Source organism: Gavia stellata, chromosome 1 (assembly GCF_030936135.1).
Source record: "Gavia stellata isolate bGavSte3 chromosome 1, bGavSte3.hap2, whole genome shotgun sequence".
Classification (NCBI taxonomy): domain Eukaryota; kingdom Metazoa; phylum Chordata; class Aves; order Gaviiformes; family Gaviidae; genus Gavia; species Gavia stellata.
The window spans coordinates 106,138,545-106,154,500 of NC_082594.1; positions in this window are offsets into that span (position 1 = coordinate 106,138,545).

A 15,956-nucleotide genomic window follows, 5' to 3' on the forward strand; every position below is an offset into this window, starting at 1 on the left:
AGAGGGGGGGCCCAGCCCCGCCCCCACACCCCCCCAGCCGGCAGCGCGAGCTCCTGACGCGCGGCAGCTCTGACTCAGCGTGGGCGGGGACGAGAGCGGCGGCGGCCTGAGCCCCCCGCGTACAGGAGCAGCCCCAGGGAGCGCGAGCGACCCGGAGGGCGGGGAACAGGGCGTGGCGCGTCAGTTCGCGCAGGGAAGGCGTGCGGGCAGTGCGCAGTCCTCCCCGCCTGGCGCTGGAGGCTCTCTTGGCCAGTGGTCATCGCCCTCCCAGAAGAGGCCCAGCTATGGTTTCCACTCGGCCGAAAGCCATAGCCAGAAGGAATGTGGCCACCCAGACAGAGCTCCCACTCAGGCACGCGGCTGTCCCGGTCTCCGTCTGCCAGGAGTGCCTGAGCCTGTCACTCGTGCTGGAGGCCGGGAGAGACAACACCTGCGTGCGGTGTGACTGTGTGAATGATCTGCTCAGCCTGGTGGCAGAGCTGAAAGAGGAAGTGGAGAGGCTGAGGAGTGTCAGGGAGTGCGAGAGGGAGACAGACTGGGGGAGCCACACCCCACCGTCCCTGAGGGAAAGGCAGAGGATGGAGGCTCCACGAGAAGCAGAGGATCCCTTACCTGCTTGCCGCCGGGCAGAAAGAGGGGACCTAAGAAGCGAAGGGGAATGGAAACAGGTCCCTGCTCGGGGCAGCAGGTGAATCCCCTCCCGGCCTCCCTCACCTTCCCATCTGCCCCTACACAACAGGTATGGGGCTCTGGAACTTGAGGGCCGGGATAACGAGGATACGGATGAAAGTCCTGCCAGGGGGTTGCCTAGGGTGAGACAGTCTGCCCCATGCATCACAACCACCCCACGCATCACAAACACCTCTGCTAAGACAAAAAGGAGGGAGCAGACGGAGTTCAACTACCCTCAAGGGGGAAAAGGATTCTCGCTCATGAGTTGGCGAGCCTCATCAATTTGATTTGAAGGGGGAAGGGGATGAAACCAAGCTCCCTAGAGATGAGCCTAGGGGTGGCGTGCCGATGTTGGAGGAGAAATCGATAGCCCAGATCAAGTGCACTTACTCCAATGCAAGCAGCATGGGCAGCAAACAGGAGGAGCTGGAAGCCATTGTGCAGCAGGACAGCTATGATGTAGTCGCCATCACAGAAACATGGTGGGATGACTTCCATGACTGGAGTGCTGCAATGGATGGCTATAAGCTCTTCAGGAGGGATAGGCAAGGAAGGAGAGGCGGTGGGGTGGCTCTGTACGTTAGGGAGTATTTTGATTGTATAGAGCTCAACGATTGTGACGACAAGGTCGAGTGCTTATGGGTAAGGATGAGGGGGAAGGCAAACAAGGCAGATACCCTGCTGGGTGTCTGTTGTAGACCACCCAACCAGAACGAAGAGGCGGAAGAAGCATTCTACAAGCGACTGGCAGAAGTCTTACCGTTGCAAGCCACTGTTCTTGTGGGGGACTTCAACTTACCGGACATCTGCTGGAAATATAACACAGCAGAGAGGAAACAGTCCCGGAGGTTCCTGGATTGTGTGAAAGATAACTTCCTGACACAGCTGGTAAGTGAGCCTACCAGGGGCAGTGCCCTGCTTGACCTGCTGTTTACAAACAGAGAAGGACCTGGTGAGAGAAGTGAAGGTCTGTGGCCATCTTGGGCTTAGCGACCATGAAATGACAGAATTCTCAATTCTGGGTGAAGTAAGGAGGGGGTCAGCAAAACCACTACGATGGACTTCCGGAGGGCAGACTTCGGCCTGTTCAGGACACTGGTCGAGAGTCCCTTGGGAGACGGTCCTGAAGGGCAAAGGGGTCCAGGAAGGATGGACCTTCTTCAAGAAGGAAATCATAAAGGTGCCGGAGCAGACAGTGCCCATGTGCCATAAGAAGTCTCCATGTGCCGTCAGAAGAGCTGGCGGGGAAGATGACCAGCCTGGCTGAATGGGGAGCTTTTGCTGGGACTCAGGAAAAAAAGGAGAGTATATCAACTTTGGAAGAAGGGGCAGGCAACTGAAGAAGAGTACAAGGATCTCGTTAGGTCATGCAGAGAGGGAATTAGAAAGGCAAAAGCCCAGCTAGAGCTCAATCTGGCCACAGTCGTAAGGGATAACAAAAAATGTTTTTTTCAAATACATTAACAACAAAAAGAGAGCCAAGGAGAATCTCCATCCTTTTCTGGATGCCGGGGGGGAATATCGTCACCAAGAATGAGGAAAAGGCTGAGCTACTTAATGCCTTCTTTGCCTCAGTCTTTAATAGCCACACCAGGTATCCTCAGGGTATCCAACTCCCTGAGCTGGTAGACAAGGATGGAGAGCAAAATAAACTCCCCATGATCCAGCAGGAGGCAGTTAATGACCTGCTAAGTCACCTGGACACTCACAAGTCTATGGGGCTTGATGGCATCCACCCAAGGGTAGTGAGGGAGCTGGTGGAGGAGCTTGCCAAGCCGCTCTCCATCATTTATTAACAGTCCTGGTTAACAGGGGAGGACCTGGATGACTGGAGGCTTGCCAACGTGACGCCCATCTACAAGAAGGGTCGGAAGGAGGATCCGGGGAACTACAGGCTTGTCAGCCTGACCTCGGTGCCTGGGAAGATTATGGAGAGGTTCATCTTGAGGGCGCTCACAGGGCACGTGCAGGACAACCAAGGGATTAGGCCCAGCCAGTACAGGTTCATGAAAGGCAGGTCCTGCTTGACCAACCTGATCTCCTTCTATGACCAGGTGACCCGCCTAGTGGATGAGGGAAAGGCTGTCGACGGTGTCTACCGGGACTTTAGTAAAGCCTTTGACACTGTCTCCCACAGTATTCTCCTGGAGAAGCTGGCAAATCGTGGCTTAGACAGGTGTACTCTTCGCTGGGTAAAAAACTGGCTGGACGGCCGAGCCCAGAGAGTTGTGGTGAATGGAGTCAAATCCAGTTGGCGGCCGGTCACAAGTGGTGTCCCCCAGGGCTCAGTTTTGAGGCCTGTCTTGTTTAATAGATTTATCGATGATCTGGATGAGGGGATTGAGTGCTCCCTCAGTAAGATTGCAGACAACACCAAGTTGGGCAGGATTGTTGATCTGCTTGAGGGTAGGAAGGCTCTGCAGAGGGATCTGCACAGGCTGGATCGATGGGCCGAGGACAATTGTATGAGGTTCAACAAGGACAAGTGCTGGGTCCTACACTTTGGTCAGAACAACCCCGTGCAACGCTATAGTCTTGGGGACGAGTGGCTGGAAAGCTGCCCTACAGAAAAGGACCTGGGGGTGTTGATTGACAGCCAGCTGAATATGAGCCAGCAGTGTGCCCAGGTGGCCAAGAAGGCCAACGGCATCCTGGCCTGTATCAGAAATAGTGTGTCCAGCAGGAGCAGGGAGGTGATCGTGCCCCTGTACTCAGCACTGGTGAGGCTGCACCTCGAATACTGTGTTCAGTTTTGGGCCCCTGACTACAAGAAAGACATTGAGGTGCTGGCGCGTGTCCAGAGAAGGGCGACGAAGCTGGTGAGGGGTCTGGAGCACAAGTCTTATGAGGAGCAGCTGAGGGAGCTGGGGTTGTTCAGGCTGGTGAAGAGGAGGCTGAGGGGTGACCTCATCGCTCTCTACAATTACCTGAAAGGGGGTTGCAGAGAGGTGGGTGCTCGTCTCTTCTCCCAAATGACTAGCTATAGAACAAGAGGAAATGGCCTCAAGTGGCACCAGGGGAGGTTTAGATTGGATATTATGAAAAAATTCTTTACTGAGAGATTGTTCAAACATTGGAACAGACTGCCCAGGGAGGTGGTGGAGTCACCATCAGTGGAGGTGTTCGAGGAACGTGTGGATGTGGCATTGTGGGACATGGTTTTGTGGTCATGGTGGTGTTGGGTTAATGGTTGGACTTGATGATCTTAAAGGTCTTTTCCGAGCTTACTCATTCTGTGACTAAAAATGTTTAACATGTAATACCTGACGACTCTGTTGAGTTCCCATCACATGTTTTACTGCAGTCTGAAATGATTGCTTATTACTGCTGTTGCTTCCAACAAAAATCTGATTAGCTGTAGCACTTGCGTTCACAGGCATTTCTACAACGTGTAGAAATTCATTGTTAACATAATAGAGGATTCTTCATTTGGTGTAAATGTCAAGGTTTTGGTAGTGGGGAGAGAGTTCATTCAGTCAAATAACTGATTTGGTGTTTAGATGAAATAAGTATTTGGCTCATGCAATTAAGCAATGTGCAACATAATGTTACGTAGCCACTTCAGTTCTGGCACTTCCAAGTTTTGAAAGACTACCTTTCTACCTTTCTCTTCTTTTTTATGGCGGTATTGTGTATAAAATGTCAGATATTGTTTCGTTATTAGCATGTTTATTCACCACCTACATTTCTTTGTTTCTTAATTTTTTTCCCTCAAGAAAAATGGTTGCTGTGATTGAGTGGTAGAAGAAGCTATTATTGAGGGAGGCAATTTTGCTTCGGCTCATTTAAAAAAAGAAGGAGTTCATGCTATGTAATCATAGGAAAGTTGTATGTGGTCAGCTCAAGCACCAAACACAAATCAATACATTCTAATCAGTTCTATTGGCCCCTTTTGAAAAGCTATTCATGATGTTTGTAAATACCAAGTGGTTGAAAATAAATTAAAGCTATGCTATCTCACTGAGATAATACACAGAACAAGGAGGCTCTTAAATGCAAAAGCAAAATTGAGATTGCTGTGTGGGTTGTTTACAATGTATTTTTATCTTAAAGATCTTACAGGAGAATAGAGAAAAAAATTCCTTTGCTTCCAAGTACCTTCATGAAATGGTTTAAGTATCACACATTCACAGGTGTACAGTTTTGCTGTTCGTGATGCCAAACAATTAATCTTTTTTTTTCTTTAGGTGAAAGAAATTATTTGTCACTTACCCTCAGAAAGCAGCTATGAAAAATTACTGTTAAATGTGGAATGCTGAGGAATATATGTATATTTCTCCATCTCCTTTACATGTCCAAAACTCAAGTAACTTTTGAATATCACTATAAGAATCAGAAAGATGTTCCTGTCAATTTCTAATCAACTTGAGGAATTATGCACCAAACTTAAAATATACATTAATATTCTTCATACATATTCATAACTGCAGCAGGAGCTACTGTGGAGCTTCTAGACCTAGATTAAAGTTAGTAATGAACACCTTCCATCCTGCATGAGAAAATTAAAATGCTCCAAAAAAAAAAATCAGTCAGTCTGCTTTAGAGGACGGAAGTTTCTTCCTGAATTACAATTGGGAAATTAGGGTTAGTCCTTAGGCACATAAAGAAATAAGATTGAGAGGGGAGGAGGAGTGTATGGGGGTGTAGAATCTGAAACAAAATTTGTTATGGTACAGTGGTCCAACAAAACTACTTGTCATTTTCACTCTCTGGACATTTGCTGATAGCAAAGAAGAAAATGGGCAAAGAAGCCAAAAATAAAAACCCTCAAAAATCTCAAATACGCTTTATTTTGCAAATTATAAAGTAAGATAGGATATTTTTTCCAATATGTAAACATTCCTAGCATTTTTTATACACACTTCACATTTGTGTAAGCAAGGGCTTTTATTTCCTTTTCAAGATCATTTGGCAGGAAATGGCATTAGGATGTTCCCTTCTTGGTATGGAAGTCTGAAAGAACACAAGTTAATCACTATAAAAATGATTCAGAACTTCTCGGTAAATTGTGAATGTGCATTATGGATTGAGAATTGTCCTTTGGTGTTTCCAGGAGTTCTGTCCCTAAAGTCTTGAATGCCTCAGGTGAGATTGGGCCTTTAAGTGTCTTATGTGTTCTTGTCCTTCACAGTGAGATTGTCCAAATTCTGTAGTGGCTTTGCTGTCTAAAGTGTCCTTAGGTATTCTTTCTAGAAGAAAAATAAACCTCAAATTTGTAGTAGTAGTCAAACACTGACTGAGTTCTATCTTACCCGTTTTTAACCACTTTGATAAAGCTTTGGCATTTTTCTGTGTTATATTGAAGAACTCACAAATCAAGGACAAAATTCTCCAAAATTATCTGAAGAAGCTGAAGTATATGGCAAAATTCTCAATAGGACTACTGGAAAAGAAAATCACATCATGTGCTAATTTTCCCAGAAAAAAATGAAGAAATAAAACTGATCTTGGGAAACACCTTTGTTGGAAAGTCTTTACTGTTAAGCTAGAATTTTATATTGTTACACAGGTCAGAAAACAATGTGTCATATAAACAAAAATACACAACAATTAACTGAAAAAATGAATGATGAAGCTAATGGAATTCATCAAGATGCTAGGAAGTACTTCAGAAAGAAGGCCCATTTATTTTTGTATGCTATATCAATTTTCTTTATAACTCTGACTATCTGGCCTATCAAACTCAGTCTACTATGTATTAATATACTGTTCATATAATCCTCAGAAAGAAAAAGGAGCATAATCCAATTTCCGCCTGGAATAAAAAGCCCCAATAACTGTCATGTTCTGATCAGTTCTTTAGCTGTATTTTGTTCTTTCTGTATTTTACTTATTCTGGCAATGATACACACATAAATTTTAAGCTTTCCTTAAACCTAAAATTTCAGGTATAGCCTGTAATGATGTAACATAGTTCCTTAACTCCTAAATTCTTATATTCATTAAAATCTGTATTCAATAATAAAAATAAATTCCTAGTAAATTCTTAATAAACTATCACAATTCTTCACTGAATGTTGTCAATAATGTTTTTATACTAAAAAAATAGAATAACATTTTAAAGACACTGCTTCACTTGCATGTTATTTCATGTACCTAAAGGAACGAAAATAGGCAAAGTTGTGGGGATCACTTATCTTTCAGAAGCTCAGATGATTTTTTTATTCAAATTAACTATAGGATGATCAATAACTTTTGGTTTGTATAGGTATATAGGCAGTTGCTTTCATTTTGGATAACAAAAGCCATCAAATCAATTTTTCAGTTTTACACCTGCAAGAAGTTAGGCAAATATGGGCATATGTACAAAGGAGGGGTGTTACAGCATTTACACTGTTATAATTCTCTTTTCAGTATGCTTTGACTTGAGTTGTTATTCCCTGTAATGCACACTTGCTTTCAGAAGCATAAAAATACTGCATAACATAACAGCAAGGTTATCTTAAACACATTTAAACAGCTGAAATGTATAATGAAATTGAAGGCAAACTTATTTTTTTATAGTTATTGCACTACAACTGAGAAGAAAAAAATAAAGAAGATTCAGATTATACCTAGTGTTTTCAGGGTATATTTCTACTTTTAATACATTATTTCGTTGTTAAGTAGATAATGCTGGATAGAAAATCTAAAGAATGCAGACCTTCTCAAAGCCAAATCTGGAATACGGCTTGTGTGAAATTACTGATGACAGCACCAGAAAGAGTAGCATGGAAAGATGCACAGAGTTTTTAACTGCCTTTTTGTCCTATTTTGTGACTTTGCATTAAAGAGTTATCATCTTTGCCTAAAGAAACACTAGGGTTTTGACTATGACTATTGCACATGAAGCAAATGGAAAGGTCTATAGCTTTGTTGGTGTTTTGTTTCCTTACCGTGAACAAGGGGGAATAGGGATTTCTGAACATTTCCAGTAACAGAAAAGGTGCAGAACAGCTTTTGTTAAAATGTTGCATTTAATCTCTTGAATTGCACAAATAAGCTCATTAGCACTGCAAACCAATGTTTAGTTCTTTAATTTTACAAGCATTAACCAATTAAATCTTACAGAAGGCATAGCACAGGGAGGTATTTTCTTAAAAAAAAAAATGTTAGTTAATTTAAGGATGTGTAGCTAATCAAAAGTCTTGACAAACCTGAGGTTTCTCTATCCTGTTTGTATTCTCATGGTTTCTTTATAGATATGTTGGACAATATATTCAGCTTTCAAATAATTATAGGAAAATTTATTTTCACTTAAGCCAGCAATCAGAATTAGTGTAAATATATCTTCATTTCATATAAAAAATGCTTCTTGCTTCAGTTGCATGTCACATTTATTATGAAACAGGAATAGCCTCTCAGAATAAAATTATGCATTTGAAAATATGATTGTAATATGAGGTTAGTTATGTTTTATTTCTTTCTAATGCAGAAGGCAGCAGAAGGTAAGATTGTTGTTCTTAGCAAAGTGAATGATGAAGAAAGATTTGCAATAAAATTTCCTGTTTAGAGAACAAAATTGTTTCTTCTGAGACTATACTATTCAGAAGAAATGGAACAAAATATACATACCCATGTAACAAAATACAAAAATATATTACTTTTTTCCCATCTGGGAGAACATCTGTGACCAGATGGTATTCAATTGTAGCATACATGGAGGTATGTAATTTTATATAATACATGCTCTTTTATTCCAAAGTATAAATCTTCTGTAACCATTCATTAATAGTTCATTTCTTTCAAAGCTGGAATTGGTAGATTTCATCCTATATTGTTGCTTCTTTTCTCTGACTGGAGGAGTCTGCAAATTCCATTAGAGACACTACAATATGAAGGAAAGTTTGGTTACCATAGTTACTTATAAAAGTTTCTTCAAATTTCACTTCCTTCACACATTTGTGTCAGTAAAGCACAAGCAGTCATGTGTTTATGAAGAGTGGTTTCAGGAAGAAAGTGATCAAATCTTCTGTGACTAGTGTTATAAAGATCCTTAAAATATACCTTTTTTCCCATATATTTTGATTATATGTGACATCAGTGAAAGATGCTACCAAATATTCCGAAGGTCTAATTATTTTACTTTATATATGACCCTAAAACTGTAAAGCATAAATAAAAAGGAAAACGTAAGAATTAGACTCAGAGCTGCTGTTCATTCTTATGGAATGCACAACTATTGCCTTAATACTTTCAGGTGATAGGCAACAAGATAATATATAAATTTAATATCTTTTCCCCTATTTTATATATAACATTCAGCAATTTAATGAATTAATACATGCATTAATACAATCGTATAAACCAGGACATTTTGCAGCAGTAGGTGTGGATTCAAACTTTGATGATAGTCTTTTACTGAGTTGCTATTATGAAAGATATGTTACCTATCAAAATATGATTTAATTTCAAACAATATACTTGTTTTTTCAGTCCTTGTATAAGATTCCCCTCCTGATTGCTCCTTGATGTCATTTTTCTCTTCTATAATATTTCCAGAGGACATTTTGACAGGTTTGGGTAAGACTGAGCAACATCTGACAGGTAAAATTGCTTGGAGTATTTCAAGCTACACAGCTTGCCGTAGGCAATAAAAGCCTATCATCTTCCATATACCTATATTTCATATATATAAGTATATAAAACACACACATGTGGGTGTTTAGAATTCTTATATAAATATACACATGTACACATATAAGTGTAATTTTTCATCCATCAAATACTAGATCTGGACAGTTTTCATCTTCCATGTGGTGAACAGAAGGTAAACAAAGAATGGACACCCCGGTGTGAAATTTAGATGAAAAGTGAGAGTGATCTTTGAGAAATCAACCCAAAATACATATCACCTAGTTCTAGTTGTGAAGATACATGTGTTCTGGCGTTTTAATCACACTTGACTATTTTTATCCCTTTTATGAAGCTTTAAGACAAACACTTAGGAATTGAAATTAAGATAAAATATCTCCATTCTGAACAACTTCTTTTCCCTGACATGCATTTCTCTCTCAGGCTTCCTAAGGCTCAGTAAAGTGAAGTTACTGAAGAAAACAGAAATTCTGAAACTTCGTAAGTCCTGTTTATAATGATAGAGAGTGGCACTACAGGACCATTTACCCATGAGAGGAACAGTACCACTGATTGGATTAGAGCAGGAAAGATTAATGCAGTTATGTCCTTAAGGGTTAGATAAAAAATGAATCTTTCACATCTGCGAGTGAGCACAACCAGCAATTCAAAAGCATTATAGGTGTGGGGTAGTTTGCAGGATCTGTTCTCTTTGTCACTGGAATTGGCTGTAGAGTATTTAGCAAAGTCTGAGTTGTTTCAACCCTGGATCATTATCCCAAAATCCCCTTCTGTGCTTAAATTTTAAAAGTAATTTGGGGGCATCTAAAAAGAAATGGGAAATCATAACACATTTCTGCAGTTTACAGCAATACCATTACTTAAGAATTCTGAAAACAACTGCTGCTTACAGTTGCATAGGACTTCAGTACTATGAGATTCACAGTAGCATCTATGAAAAATCTGCCAAGATTAAGGAGAAGATTTTCCAAGACACATAAATGAACAAGCTGCCCAAGCCTCAGTGATAGGCATCAGACTTCAGGGAGGCAACCGATTTTCTTGTATAACTTGGTAATTGATAAGTTTACTGCTGTATGGATGTGCACTTTTTTCCAGAATGTTGCTACTTGTCCGGAGAATCATTTGGAAGATTTCATTCTGAATATTTTTAAACACAACCTTAAATGATAAAAAGGAAATTCACCTCTCTCAGCTCATCATCTCCTGAGAGAAATATTATTGTGAGATAATACAGATGATTTAATTATTTCTTTTGATGAATGGTAGCCAATATTTTTTTTTCTGCTTCTAAGTTGTTTGCTAATGAAAGCTAATCTTTTTAATAGTATTGTTTTTCATTTGCAAGAATGTCCTGTTTGAATCTATACCTCATTTGTTTTGCCAGCAGTTGTGTTTTTGTTTTTCATCTATCAAAAGTACATTGTCTATCACTAGTCACCTATGGTAACAAACCAAACTGGCCAGTTCTGTGAAGTTCTAAGATCTTTTTTCTATTTTCTTAATAGATTATTTTCAATCACAGATTAATGAGTGCATAACAGACAAAAAAGGTCATATAAAATTCTTTTTCAGTGCAGTATATGGGCTTTCACAGATGAGCTGTCTTCAGCAAGGTACACTTTCATATAACACACAGCTAAGGTGACTCACTAAATTCCCCTTGATTTTCTCCTGGTCTTAGAGAACAGCCAATCAGGGATCAAACCTCAATAGAAGCTTTCATCATGAGAATAGTTAGCAAACTTCACAAATTGGAAATAGCTTCACAAGTTGACATGTAAAATGGAATCTGGAGCTGCTGTTGTGTTCATTTAGAGAAATGAAAGGTTGTCCTCTTTCCTAATCCCCAAGAACTGCTCAGAAGGTGGATATCAGCAGTAAGTCCCATGATGGTCACATCCTTAAAGAGGAGCTGAGAGCGTTTCTGAATAGTGCATAATAATGGATGTGAACAGATTGAATAAATCTGGAAGAAAAATGACAGCTATTGGTGATCCGAGTTATGAGACTGTCAGCTCAGGACTGCTTCTAATATTAATCAAATACTTATGTCCATTATATTAGTAATTAAAACATATGAATTCCTATGATTTTTATCTTATTTTGAGAGATTTTTGTATTGATTGCTCAGTTATTTTCATTTATTAGCATTGCTTTATTTTTTCCCAATTATTTTTCTCTCTTTTTATATTCAGAAAAATACAGTATGACCATTTTTGTGACTATTTCTGAAAATGAATATATTTTTTGAGAGTTTTCCTGATAACTTTTCAATAATTCTACTCTGTTTTTGTTGTAGTGCGTTTTTTTAAATCTTGCTGCTATCTGGTTCCCTAGATGCTATGAAGGTTCATGAACGAAACAGCTGAAGTCATAGGACAGGTTCCCATGATTTCTTCCCAAGTTTGTCTAAACAGAGACTATTCCCATGTAAGTATATTCTCTGACCTACTGTAGTCTTGGTTAAAATTATGTGCTTGATTGGCACATTTTTTCTTATTAAATAGCAACAGTGTAAGATCATTAAACACGTCAGTATTCTCATAAAAATATAGTTTAATTTCCATTCTTACCTAGTAATCAGTCTTATTACACCCTTTGTTATAAATTGTACTTTTTTAACTACTTTGGCTGTTGCTTTACTTAATGGATTCCTTGTATGTTTGGTTGTTCTTTTATTTTTTTTACCAAGTGCACTAAGCCAGATATTAGGACAGCAAACTCCAGAACTATATGGAATAGACCACAGCTCCTGTGTTTGTGGAAGTATGAAAAATATCCATCAATGTCAAATGTCCCCTTCCAGCTCTCTCCTCCCAGAACCTGACTCCAAGAAATGTGGTTAATTTGTAACTTAGCTTTATTTACCAGTATCTATTTTCCTAGTTTGAGGCAATTCAGTTAAAATAATTAATTTCATAAGGTGCTAAAAGATTAATATAAGGAGTGTTTTTGTGGGTATCAATTTAGTGAAAGATGCCTGCTGATTTGAATAGCAGAAATTCTATGTGAATATAAATAAATAAATATGACATGAAAATCGATAATTTGAAGGACTATGAAATATAAACCCAAGTAGATTAAATTTTACAATTGTCCCAGTAACTTGTCTTGAAGCCTAAGAACAGGTCCTGATTTTTTTAATTTTTGTAAGCCATTTTTTAACCGTGCCATGCATTCTTTGACTTTTTCCAGACGGACTGGTAGATGCTGACCACTTCAGAAATCCAGTCTATTAAGAAGATCCTTTCATATTGTGACCCTCCCTCCCTGGACCATGTTAGGCAACTTCTACCATGTACAAACTGACCCTGCAAGCTGGACATATACAGTCTAAGACTACAAAGCAATTATTTTTTTGTAATCCACACAGTAGATAGCTGGGACTAATAAGCTATTATGTTAATATGCATCCCCAGTGAGACATTTAATGACTCTCTGCTGGCCCAGTAGGCATCAGCTGGGTAAGGATGGGTTAGCCTCCAGTGTCCCCAGGCACAGGCAGACCCTCCATGTTTCTGAACTGCCATCTCTCAATTCCCATTTTTCTTTAGGGCTTATACCTGTTCACGTTGGCATTTTTTACTTGAGAAGCTAAATACCACTTTCTTGATAGGGGTACTATTGTCTGGGCTTCTATACATCTCAGCTTGCCTGGCTTAACTTATGTATGTCCAGGTCACATAGATCTCAGAACACAAGCACCTGAAACCCCTGGCTGAGGGTTACAATATTTTGTTCAAACAGAAGATGCTATGGATGAGGTGGATTATGTGTTTATAGAGATTTAAAGTCTAAAATCCATGCTGACAGCTGTAACATGTATTTTGGCCAATAATTCCATTTAAAGCATTCTGAGTTCTCCAATATTTTTTCTTGTCCAAGGACTGCAAATCCAGCAAATAACTTAGATTTTACCTACCTACAAACAAATGAATTATCAGTCATCTGCTGGATGGGACATTTACTCATCTTTGTCCTTACACTATAGTTTTAGTAAGATGGTTATTACTGCTTGCTTAGGCTGTATCTATACCAGTAAAACACACATGTTTGGGCCTGGTCTCTGGGACTACAGTCAGGTGGCATGGAGTGGTCTGTGTCCATGCTGCTAAATTATGTAATCCTCCAAAATAGTGGGACCATACCTGAACTCCTTAATGGAGAGAGCCTGGGGTGCCCAGCCCATTCTACCTCCAGGGCTGTGGCTGGGAGGGTGTTAGTGAGCTCAGGCCAAAACTGACAGGAACAGATCTAACCATTTCCCGGAAGAGATGACTACCTTCCAGCATCCTTCAGTGTTCCCCAGAACTGCTTGTGCACTTAATATCTAACTAACATGCATTATGACTTCGTCTGTGATAGAAAAGGCTTGATTTCAGTTATTTCAGTTCAAATATTTGACCTCTTATTTTTGCAGGAATAAAAGATACAAAAGTAGAAAATGCATCATCCAGATAAAATTTTTTGTTTAGTTTATCTTATAATCTACTGTTGAATTATTTATTGTACTCTTTGGTAATATGAACAATCTTATAATAAAAGTATGAAAACCAAAAGGGAACCCTGGCCAAGGTCAGCCTGGCTTTCCATAGCATATGTAAAAAATTGGTAAATATACCTCTCACCATTAGGTCCCAGATCTAAATCATGAATTGCTGTTATTAAATGTTGTTTGTTTTCATACATGTACCCAAAAAATTAAAACAGCAATATGCTCACTAATATTGTAGAAGTGTATTTATATGCACTTCATACACATAAAACCTTAAAATTACCATGCAAAGGAAATGAAAAAGGGGCTTTGATGAGCTTGAGTGTCATTTGTAATAGATAGATTGTGGGCTAACTGTATAGCAAGTCTACCTCTACCAAGAAGAGGTGTTAAGACTGTGGGACTAAAATCCTTCAGCAGGGTGTTCACTTCCTTTGAAAAGGACTCTGGGAAAAAGGAGTGCTGCTGGGTCCACTGCAAGGTGCTCATAGAAAATTGTCCTTTATATCTTTCCATTCCAGAGAATGGTTGTGCTATTCTGTGAAGCAGGAACACATTTTATTTGAAGGAACAAATCCTCTAGATTCCAAGAAACCAAATCAGTCCTGATTGCAATAGTCCCAAAGCAAAATACTGTGTATTTTGTTTCTTAGCTAAAACACTTTTTTTCCCCCCCCATATGGAAGAATCATATTTCTGACTAGATATACTTAGGGGTAGGGAGAAGAAAGGGACATGAAATTGTGCCACACAAACTTGTGCCCCATGTATGAAAATTCTAAAAAGGGAATTAAGATTGCTTAAAGGTTTTTTTTAACAGGCAATAGTTATATTTTAGTATAACTGTGTGTATGAAACAATAAAATAGATTATTGCTTTCTAGTACTTTATGCAATTTTTTTAGCTTCCTTTAGACATCATTACATAAATGACCTATAACACTGTTTAAGGGAAGCAGACTGAAGTCACAGTAATGACTTAGCCCATTTTTCTGTCAGTTCCTAGGTCTTCGTTGCAAATGAGTAACAAGAAGATGACAGGAGACTTTGAATGTCTTTTGGGCTCTAATTATAGTTTAATGTGCTTTTTAAGTCTTCTCAGATTTGTTTAAAATGTTGTTCTTGTTGGAAATAAAACCTTTAACAGTTGAAATCTGTTCTTCCTTTAAAAGTGATCGGGTAATATGCATGGCTCAAGTGATTAGGAGTAACATTTGTCCTACTATAAGTCACACATCATTTTTCCAAGAAAGGAAAGAGGATGAAGAAAAAACAAAGCTTCCTTTGTATTATTACTGTGCCTAGAAATGATTGTGCAGCTGTAACAGAGAAATGAAGGAGAAGCAAATTAATGTTTTCAGCTTGGTTTTTTTTATATTTGGTATGTATTGGATCTTTTGCCTAATCACTTTAATATGTGCTAATCAGACTTTGTCATTGGAGGCTCACCAGTGGCAGCTGCTCGTGCACAAGACTGAGAACAAAGCAGTCACCTAACTCTAGTCTAGTTCTTTTTCTCTTCCATGCACATCTATCCTCCTGCTGCTTTTGGACTGTCTAAGATCTGGCTCCACGTCAAAACAATGTTGTGAGACCTGATTATCTCCGCATTAACAATGAATCCGCTATATAAATTGTAGGATGCCTCCACAGAAATCCAGTGCTACATTTTCTGCTATAGATGACTACCTTTCTTTAACGGAGAGTAAGGCAGCTCACCAGGGACCGTCTGCAACAGGCACCTAGGGGTACCTTGTGTGCCAGCCCCACTCTTACATTTCCAAGCGCAGGAGATGCAACCCCTACTGTGTAGCAGCGTCCCCTACCAGTGTTTGCTGGGGCAAGGTGCTTTCTGATCACTCCCTTTCTTCAGGTACACTTTTGAAATCTCATTTGGAAATAACAGAGAGCTGGAGAAAGAGGGCTCCCCAACCCAGATTTATTCAACTTGAAAGCTGCTCCTGGTTTTGTCTTTTTCTGTCATCTGCAACAGAGGAAAGAAAGGGAACTGAGCTATAGAGCACCATCTGGTCCAGTGGGTCACTGAAAATCTTTTAAAAAAATCCCTGCTGTTATTTTGTGCATATGTTGGTTCAGCTATGTCTAAGAAGACACATAAGGCACTAATTAGCTGGTTTCTTCTCACTTGCCCAAATCATCATTAAATTAGTCTTGTCACTATTATGATAAGTGTGAGTAAGGGCTAATATATA